Source organism: Odocoileus virginianus, chromosome 20 (genome assembly GCF_023699985.2).
Source record: "Odocoileus virginianus isolate 20LAN1187 ecotype Illinois chromosome 20, Ovbor_1.2, whole genome shotgun sequence".
Lineage (NCBI taxonomy): Eukaryota > Metazoa > Chordata > Mammalia > Artiodactyla > Cervidae > Odocoileus > Odocoileus virginianus.
Genome location: NC_069693.1, coordinates 51,937,026 through 51,945,605, shown reverse-complemented (window position 1 = coordinate 51,945,605; position 8,580 = coordinate 51,937,026).

The following is an 8,580-nucleotide window of genomic DNA, read 5'->3' as shown; positions in this document are numbered from 1 at the left end:
TTTCCCACTCTTCTACCTGTCATACTCTACATGACACCAGCCTCTGCTGTTTAGTAGAACTTGGAGAAAGTTACAAATCCTGTTAAATGTTAATGGCACAATTTATGGTCTTTGTTTAGCAATGAAGTGTTTGCTCCTGGAGTCCCTACTCCCTGCTCCCTACATCCTGTGTTCTGGAACTCCCCACCAATGCTTGTCCCTAGGGGGGGCAGCTGCCACCTTTGCTGGGACTTTGCCTGTCACCCTGAACCCTGCTATCCAAGATTTCCACATTATCTGTTCAGCTTATCACCATGGCTAATTAGAGGCACCATTTAAAAGCTAGCTTAATTGGAAAACTGCAAAGTAATTTAGATATGATAACATTATCTCCAAAAGGGAAACATTAACTCATTTTAGGCCATAATTTTAGTAGAAGATACAGAATTGCGAAATAAGGCTGCTGTTTTTTTATTTATTTTTTTGGCTGTACCAAAAAAAAAGTTCTGTCATGCAGAACTTCCCTGGCCAGGGATCGAACCTATGCCTCTTGCAGTGGAAGCGCAGAGTCCTAACTAATGGACCAGCAGGGAAGTCCGAGGCTGTCTTTTTGTTTGTTTGTTTTTAGTGATTTAAAAGAATAATAATAATAATTTTATTTATTTATGTTTATTTTTGGCTATGCTGGGTCTTTGTTGCTGCACAGGCTTTTCTCTAGTTGTGGCAAGTGGAGGCGACTCTCAAGTTGTAGTTTAAGGGTGTCTCATCATGCTGGCTTCTCTTGTTGCAGAGCCCGGGCTCTCGAGCTCCAGGGCTTCAGCAGCTGCAACTCCCAGGCTTTAGCACACAGGCTCAGCAGTTGTGTCAACTGGGCTTAGTTGTCTCTCAGCATGTGTGATCTTCCAGGATCAGGGATTGAACCCGTGTCTCCTGCATCAGCAGGCAGATTCTTTACCAGTGAGCCACCAGGGAAGCCCCCAAGACTGTTGTTGTTATAACACAAGAACTTTTCCTTTTGAATTTAGCTTTACTGCTTGATCCCAAGATTGCTTTATGGATGCAACTTACTCCATGAAAAAAATGGCCTCAGGGAAGGGTAGCCTCCTCTTCCTGCCTCCTTCTCCAGATGACCAGGTAAGAGGATCCCATGTTCAGTCACCCACCCCTGCCACATGTTGTGTGATTTCTGACCCAGGGCTGCAACCTCAAAAGCTTCAGTTGCTTCCTGCATAAAGTTCAGTTCAGTTCAGTCGCTCGGTCGTGTCCAACTCTTTGCAACCCCATGGACTGAAGCACGCCAGGCTTCCCTGTCCATCACCAACTCCTGGAGAGAGTCGCTTCCAGTTCAGTCGCTCAATTGTGTCCGATTCTTTGCGACCCCATGGACTATGCAAGTCCATGGGATTCTCCAGGTCAGAATACTGGAGTGGGTAGTCTTTCCCTCCTCCAGAGGATCTTCTCAACCCAGGGATTGAACCCAGGTCTCCTGCATTGCAGGTGGATTCTTTACCAGCTGAGCCACAAGGGAAGCCCTCCTCCATAAAGAGGGGACAATAATAGTGCCTGCTGGGTCTGGGCCGGGATAAGAAAATTGGTTGGTGAGCACAGAGCACAAAGCGGGGCACACATCTGGGAATGCCTGTCCTTCCCCCTTCCCGAGGGAGGAGACCCCACCTTCTTGCTCCCTCTGAGAGCCTCTCAGACCCTCCAGAGGGCAGATGGCGTGTGGCTCTGCACTCCGCCCTCTGCCCTCGGGGAGGGAGTCCTCTTCCAAGTCTCTGGATTGCTGCTGGAGGCAACATGGCCAACTTGTGCAAACGTGTGTGTGTGACTTGGGAGGAGGCCCAGAGGATACTCAACCCAGCTCAGGGAAGGGCCCTGCCAGTCAGCACCTCCTAGAACTCCAACCTTCTTCCTGCTTCCCTCTCAGCAACCCCAGCCTCCAGTGCTTCAAGTCTGAACAGTTCTCTTCCCCGCTTCCCTCTCTCTTGCCCACCATTTCCCCCGATCCCTCCTCCCCTCTCCTGGGTGCCCACTCCTTCAATAATCTGGTATGAGGTGGTGTGGCCAGGCTGTGTGATGCCTCTGAGTCTCTGCCCAAGCTGGGTCCCCTTTTGGACTCTTCCCAGCTTCTCCATGTGGCCAACTCCCAGTTATCCTTCAGCTCTCAGCTCAGCGTTGCCCCTTCTGGAAAGCCTTCTGGACATCCTCTCTCCTCACTATGTTCCTTACCCTAGAGGATTTCTCGCTCCTCCCTCTTTGTCACCTCTGATGTACCACTGCTACCCCCGGCGGGGGGTACTCTGTACTTGTGGAACAGATGAATATGTCAGTGAATGAATGAATGAATACTTGGACCATCTGCATACTTACCATTGTGAACCATGTGCTTCTCTGACCCTTGTACCCTCCAAACTGACTTGTTGTGCAGTCATACCTGCTTGTGTCTGCCCGAGTCACACATAAATGCCATCCTGGCAGCTCTCTGGCTAACTCGGCACTGTCAGAAGAACTTTCCATGATGATCTGCACTGTCTAATATAGCAGCCACCAGCTGCACGTGTCTACAGTTCAGTTCAGTTCAGTTCAGTTGCTCAGTCGTGTCCGAATCTTTGTGACCCCATGAACTGCAGCACACCAGGCCCCCGCCATCCTTCACCAACTCCGAGAGTTTACTCAAACTCATCTCCACTAAGTCGGTGATGACATCCAATCATCTCATCCTCTGTCGTCCCCTTCTCCTCCTGCCTTTAATCTTTCCCAGTATCAGGGTCTTTTCAAATGAGTTGGTTCTTCGTATCAAGTGGCCAAAGTATTGGAGTTTCAGCTTTAGTATCAGTCCTTGCAGTGAATACTCAGGACTGATTTCCTTTAGGATGGACTGGTTGGATCTCCTTGCAGTCCAAGGGACTCTCAAGAGTCTTCTCCAACACCACAGTTCAAAAGCATCAATTCTTTAGGGCTCAGCTTTCTTTATATTCCAACTCTCACATCCATACATGATTACTGGAAAAACCATAGCTTTGACTAGATGGACATTTGTGGGCAAATTAATGTCTCTGCTTTTTAATATGCTGTCTAGGTTGGTCATAACTTTTCTTCCAAGAAGCAAGCGTATTTTAATTTTATGGCTAAAGTCACCATCTGCAGTGATTTTGGAGCCCCCAAAAATAAAGTCTGTCTAGAGCCCTTGAAATGTGGCTGAAGAATTTAATTACATTGCAATTAATTTATATTTAAATAGCCACATACTACTAGCACCTACTGTGTTTGACAAGACAGCAGAACTCCCACATAAATGTCTTCCTGGACATGGCCTCTTGACTTAGGACACCATTGCCTACAGCATAAAGCCCCATTCTTCCTACCCTAAACCCTAAATGAACCCTGTTCATTTCCACTCTGTCTTCCCTTCCAGATGGAGTGGAAATTGAAACAGTGGTTGCAAGTACAGCTCTGGAGCCAAGTTGCCTGGGTTCAAAGCCCAGTTCTGTGTACTGGGAAAGTTACTTAGCTCCTCTGTGCCTCACTCTCCTTATCTGTAACATGGAGCTAAACACCCGTACCTAGGGTTATTGTGAGGAGTACATGAGTTTTTTTGTACAAAAGGCTTACAAGAAAGCCCAGTACATAGGAAGCTCTCAATAAATGACACTTATAGTTGTTAGTATCTCTTACTATGTCCCTGGCAGGATCATCCCTGCTTCTTCACCATCCACCTGCTAGAATTGCCCAGGCCTGCCAGTCCTGGGTTCAGCCTTAACAGAGACTGGTATCTTTGGGTTCCTCTCTCTTGAAGCACTCACCTTAAGGGGGCTTCTGCTGCCACGGAAGAAGTTCTGGCTGTCTTGATAGATCTCAGGGAGAGAGTGAGTGACGGGCCCTGAGACCACATGGAGAGGGAGAGAGGCCCAGGCCCAGCCCTCCTGGCGTCCCAGTCAGCTGCCAGTGGATTCCCAACCACTCCCGAAACCAAAAAAACCAGTGAAAGCAGAAGACTGACCCCCAGAGCACTGCAGACCCATGGAGCTGAGCCCACTGAATCCACAGACACGATCAAAGTGGCTGTTGTTTGAAGTCACTAAGTCTTTTTTTTTCATTTAATAGTGTTTTTTAATTTAATTTTTATTTTATATTGGGGTAGAGTTGATTGACAATGTTGTTTAGGTTTCAAGTGTGCAGCAAAGTGACTCAGTTACACAGATACACACATGCATTCTTTTTCAGACTCTTTTCCCATTTAGGTTAGCACAGAATGTTGAGTGGAGTTTCTGTGTTGATTTTCTAGTTTATATATAGTAGTGTGTATATATTAATCCCAAACTCCTAATTTACCCCTCTCCTACCTTTTCTGTTTGGTAATCATAAATTTGCTCCCTATGTCTGTAAGTTTGCTTCTGTATTGTAGGTAGGCTCATTTGTTCCGTATTTTAGATTCCACTTATAAGTGATATCATATGCCATATGTCTTTCTCTGTCTGACTTACTTCATTTAGTGTGATAATCCCTAGGTCCATCCATGTTGCTGCAAATGGAATGATTTCGTTCTTTCTTATGGATGAGTAATATTCTATTGTGTATATGTACCACATCTTCTTTATCCATTCACCTGTTGATGGACATTTATGTTGCTTCCATGTCCTGGTTATTGTAAATAGTGCTGCAATGAACATGGGGGTGTGTGTATCTTTTTGAATTATGGTTTTCTCCGGATATATGCCCAGGAGTGGGGTTCCTGGATCATGTGGTATTTCTATTTTTGGTTTTTTAAGGAACCTCCATACTGCTCTGCATAGTGGCTACACCAGTTTATATCCCCACCAACAGTGTAGGAGGGGGCTCCCTTTTCTCCACAGTCTCTCCAGCATTTGTTTCATGCAGACTTTTTAATAATGGCCATTCTGACTGGTATGAAGTGGCACCTCATTATAGTTTGATTTGGATTTCTCTAGCCCACTGCAGTATTCTTGCCTGGAGAATCCCGTGGACAGAGGAGCCTGATGGGCTACAATCCATAGGATTGCAAAGAGTCGGACGGGACTGAGCAGCTGACACACACACACACAATAATTCGCGTGTTGAGCATCTTTCTATGTGTTTTTTGGCCATCTGTATGTTGGAGACACTGAGTCTTAGAGTGGTTTGTTACACATCGATAAATGACCAAAACGCTTGTGTACAAAAAGCTGCTTCCCTTCATATTCCCCTTGCCCTGTTCACTTATGCATTGGCCAGTTTTTGTCCCATTTTAAGGCATTTTAGAAATTGTGAAACATTTACTTTTGCTCTCATATCTACTCTGTTCCTCAACCCACAGCTTCAAAAAGTGGGCAGCATTACTGGGTACTGGGCAAGAACAGGCACTGACTAGCTGTTGACCTTGATCCAATTCCTCCACATCTCTGAGGTTGTAAAAATAAGATTACTAATGAGCCCCTCGAAGAGATTAAGTAAAAGATGGCTAACCAGACACTTAGTACACTTCTTGGCACGTGTCATGCATCCAGTGAGTGGTGTTTATCACCTCCTGGCCGGAGGACAGGCCAGGAGACAGCTCCTACTTGTCCATTCTTCCATATTAGCAAAGACATAGAAAGCAGTGGTCAGGCTTTTATGGTTCCAGAGTGATGCCAGAGCTTCTTGGGAAATAGCAGCTGCTGCTTGTTATCTCTGTTTATAAAGATGGAGGATGGAGGTTTGGCATGAAGACAGCCCTGTGAACCACTGCACCGCCTCTAACTGCCTTAGGAGATGTATGTCCTGTAGGATATGCAGACTCAGCCCCCAAACTGAAAGAGCATCATGAGAGCCTAAGAAGGCAGGGACTGACTCTCACTAATCACTTCTGTATCCTCAGAATTTGGCATGTAGTCAGTGTAAGTTCCAAGAAGGCACAGAATAGTCTTCCTGTTTGACCCGCTGCTGCATTTTCAGCCCGTAGTTGGTGCTAAGGAAATGTGAATTTGAGGATGCATGAACATTGTACTGCCTGCAGCCAACACTGTGTGTTGCCTGTCACAAGCCATTCCCTCCTTTTTCCTTGCTGATGGAATCCTGGTATGGTTCAGGTGGCAACATGCTCCTCAGGGGTGAGTTTTGATGGATTTAAGGAACTCGGGTCACTGCTGTTCCTCCTTGCCAGGGACTGGCAATGCAGGGAGGCCATGTGACACTGTTCAACCACTGAGACTAAGAAAAATCTGCTCAGGGGATTATGGGAAAGAGTTTTCTCTAGCACAAAAAGAGAGGCAAGTGTAAAAAAAAAAAAAAAAGCCTGCTATGTCCCCATTTTATCTACTTACCTTTGTAGTTATTCTGCAAGGACATGATTCCTGGAGGGAAGGCAGTTGTTCATGAGCAAAACTGAGCAAGCCCAAGAGTAAAAAACTAACCCCTGAGGAGGCAGTGTGGGAGGTGGGAGCCTGGCAAGATGACCCAGGTGAGCTTCCGAGCCCCCGAGCCCCCCAGGTGACTTGATATCCGAGATAAATGCATGTCTTTGGTGTGTCAGTAGATGTTCCATCACTTTCAGCCAACACATCCTGTATTAACTTGTCATTGTGCCTTCATGATGTTGTGGTGGGCTCAACTGTGCCCCTCCCCATTCCATATGTTGAAGTCCCAACCCCTAGCCCCTCAGAATGTGACAGTGTTGGAGGTGGGACCTTTGAGAGGTGATTAATGTAAAATGAGGCCATTGGGGCAGGCCCTCATCCAAACTGACTGGTGTCCTTTTAAGAGGAAAAGTGGACGCACAGAGACACTGGGGGGATGCACACATCCAGAGGGATGACCGTGTGAGGACACATGGAGAAGACTGTCTACAAGCCAAGAAGACATCTCAGAAGAAATCAACCCTGCCGACACCTGGATTATGGAGTTCCCAGCCTCCAGAACAGTAAGAAAATTACCTTCTGTGCTACTTTGTGATGGCAGCTCTAGATAATGAATATGGAGATCTATTGTAACGATCAAGTTATTATCACCATTGTAAGAAATCCTTTGTTTCACCATGACTTTGCCCTGAGGAACAGTTGGAACCTGAATGAAGAGAGCTTGCTGGGGTTCTTCCGAGTTCTGTATATAGTGAGGCTAACATATCAACCCAAGACTGGCCCTCTTGGGGTCCTCCACCCATTACTTTGTTCAGTAGAAACCTAGCAAACATCCCTCACTCATCGGAGCTGTGTGAAATTGTCAGACTTCCTGGTTTTGCTTCTATCTCTTAGTAGCTGTGTGATCCAAGGCAACCTTATTGTCTTCTCTGAGTTTTCTCATCCCCCAAACGCTGCTAAGAACAGCCATGTCACAGGATTATATAAGGCCAGAGCACGCCAGTACATGCAGAGTGCTTCACCAAGTGCTTGACTCAGAAAATATTCTCCATGGATGGGGCCCATTGCTTTTCTGAATATACAAAATGGACAAGGAGAACATGGTCATGTTTTCACTTTATAGCTTCAGTCTGATCCTCTCAACAAACCCCATGACTCGGGCATTGCCAACCCTTTTGGCAGAATAAAGTGAGGTTCAGAGGGGTCATGTGACGAGTTACAATTTTTAAATCTTAAAGCCCAGGTCTTCTGATCCCCATAAGCCCCGAGCTCTTTACTTCTGCACCAGAGCTGCCGCCTTTGGTAGTGTAATTTTTTCCCAAATGCTCAGTGTATGCCAGACATTCTCCTTTAATCCTCACAGGAACTCAGCTTTCACAACCTAGGAATAAATAACTCTGACATGGATACACATGTTTAAACCAGACAGCAGAATAAACTGACAAGTTATTGTGGGGCTGAATGGAAAATGTGGGTCAAACAGAAATTCCTTCAGAGACAGTGGGGAAGAAAGGACCTCCACATTGACTGGGGGACAGGGGCTTTTGCTAGACTCTTGACTCTTTGAGATTTTGATATCACTATATCAATTTACAGATAAGGAAATGGAGGCCCCAAGAGGGTACATAACGTACCCCAGACACAGAAAAGGGAGGAACGTGAATCTAGCATCACTGGAAACGGGTAGCATCTTTCCTTGGTCCAGAGTTTCTTAGCACCTGCTGCACAAGTGAGAATCTTCTGAAGAAGTTGCAAGACTCCTGAGGGCTGGCCTGCACCTTCAGAGACTCTGGGTGGGCCTGGAGTGGGGCCCAGCATGGACACTGCTAAAGCTCCCAACCAGGTGATTGGAACGTGTGGCCACGGTGGAGCAAAGCCAGGCCAGGCTGCTCTCAGAGCTGAGCTCTGCGATCCTGAGACAGTCTGGACCCAGCCCTGACACTGCTAGACCCAGCTGGTTGTACAAAGGCCAGCACCTCTCACTTTTCTCACTCCATCCAGAGAGGGAACAGTTGGTTCTTTCTCAAAGCAACATAAGTGAAGGTGAGGTCAGTAACTTATCATCCAACATTCATAGCAATGTGAATGTGGATTTCCAGTGATAGCATCACCTTGAGATTCAGAAATGCAGAGGAACCTTCAATACTGCCCCTTACAGTTCCTGAGTACAGTTTTTGGTTCCTAGTATTTATTGTTTAAAAGGGTGCATGAAACATTTTATGTTTACTTCTTCAAAAAAAAAGAAATATAATTAAGTTGCTCTTTA